Raw genomic sequence first — 2,212 nt, forward strand, 5'->3', positions numbered from 1 at the left:
TCTTCTTGTTCGTAGTCTGTTTTTACCCGTGACCGAAAGGTCCACAGAGGCGAGTCTTTTCTCTCTGCTGTCCCCTCAGTGACATTCAGGGTGCCCAGCACCCAGCAGGCGTTCAGTTAACATCTGCCGAAGCAACAAATGTGAGAATGAAGACATGCAGAAGGGGCGTCTTGGCAGTCTTGTGTGGTAGGGCGGAATTTCTTGGACGGTTTCTGCTGAGTCTTCCTCAGCAAAGTCACTACTCCCTTGGCAGCTGGGTGAGTCCTGGACCCCCTGATGCAAACCCCCTCCCCGACCCAGGTCAAACCATTTGGTGCTTGGGGCCCTTGCCCAGGCCGAAAGCATCTGGTAAACTCAGGTGAAATCTCAATCATCCTATTCTCTGAGGCTTCTCCAACCAGGCTTTTTAAGTTGGGAAGGGGAAGGACCCTGGAGCCATAGCTCTGTGCCCTGCCTCCCTGGGGCTGTCCCCATCTCATTCATCCTCAGGGCGATGAGTCCATCCTACAAAGGAACTAAGAGAGGGATAAGAGCGAGGCCCGGCCAGGCCGGCCCCACAGCCACGCTGCTCGATACCAGGAGACCAGCCCCGGCACAAAGGCCAACCCCGCCCCCCTTGGCCCCCCACTTAGTCCTTCCCTCACTGGCCTCCTGCGACTTCCTGAAAACCCTCTTGTCTCGCCTTTGGCCTTAGTTTGGCTCCCCCACTGCAGACCTTGAAGTGAGGATGTGAGTACAAGTAGTTTATTCAGAAGGTGATTCCAGAAAGTGTTGGCCGGGGGAATGGGGCCATGGGCCGGGCGGAGGCGGGAGGGCAGTACGGGGTGCAGTTTCCAATGGAGGCAACTGAGGGTGAGTCCTGCTCCAACTCAGGGCAGGACTGAGTTGGGAAGGTGGAGGTCTGCGGCTGAGGAGTCCTGCAAAGGGTGTTAACTCTCCAGCACGCCGGCCTGTCCAGTTTGTAGGAAGCCCTCAGACTGACTTTTAGAAGCTTCTGGTTGGTCTCCTTTGGATCAACAGGCAGGCGAATGATGAGTGCTGAAGGCACATTGGCAGGGACCTCTGCTACTCTGCCCATCGGCGCGGCCCTCTGAGTGGCCTCTCCAGTCCCCAGGTTTCCCAGCCATTGTTCACTCCCGCCTCACCCCAAGGTCCCCTCACTGATGACCCCTGATGGCTGACTCCTCACCGGTCCATCGACCCCTGACGAATTGCCCACCCTAACCCCACCCAGGACTCTTTAGACCCCATTTAACCTTCCAATGACCCCTGCTCCCTTGTTCACCCCTGTACGGGAGTTTGGGGTGTGAGTGGGATTGGGCTGGACGTCCTCACTGAAGCAGCAAGAGGGCGGGTCTACTTCCTGGACATCTCCTGGGATCTTCTGTGGCTGACCGGCTGAGTCACGTCCTCCGCACCCCCTCCCGGCCCCTTCCTTGTCACTCAGAGAGGGGCTGGCTCCTACCCTGGCCCTGCCTGCTTCCTTCAATTTCCCGAGGGACCATCAGGTCCAGCCTGGATTATCCAGTGGGCCCTACAGCTTGGGGGTATGATGGAGCTCTTTCCTTCTAAGCCTTTTTTTTTTTTTTTTAATCATAGTGCCGTGATCAACTCCTTAAAGTCGGATCCTTACATTTATCCATCCTTGTACATACATCTACCATATGCCTGGACCAACAAGGTCTGCTTCTAAGACTGTCTAATTTAAGAACTTCTTTAAGAACTTGTAAGGCTGACCTTTTGGAGAGCAAAAAACGTCTTATTTTTCTCATTATGCTTGTTGCGTAGCACTCTGCCTGGCTTATAGAAGGCATTCTTAAGTGTTTGTCGAATGAAGAAATGGGGTTGGAAAAGAAGGAAAAGTAGACTTACGATGCCGTCAGAAGAAAACTTCAAATGAATGTGCGAAGTCGAGTCACGGTAATGAGAGCACATTTTTTCGGGAAGATGTAGCCCGGTTTCTCTGCTGATGTCACACTCTGTCATCAGATTACTTCCCCCTCTCCTGGATTCTGCTCAACTCTGTCAGTACACCTGGAGTTTATATCATGGAACACAGAACATTCGCTTTTCCCTAGCGTAATCATTAGGATTGAGTTCACAAACGCGACATTTGTCCTTTATTTTTCAACTCGAATTAAAACCGATTTGAGTCTCCCATCAATAGATGGGCAGGAAGCCCCTGGCTTGCCTTTTGGGCACCTCCCTATTC

The sequence above is a fragment of the Pteropus vampyrus genome, unplaced genomic scaffold, assembly GCF_000151845.1.
Source record: "Pteropus vampyrus isolate Shadow unplaced genomic scaffold, Pvam_2.0 Scaffold179, whole genome shotgun sequence".
Classification (NCBI taxonomy): Eukaryota; Metazoa; Chordata; class Mammalia; order Chiroptera; family Pteropodidae; genus Pteropus; species Pteropus vampyrus.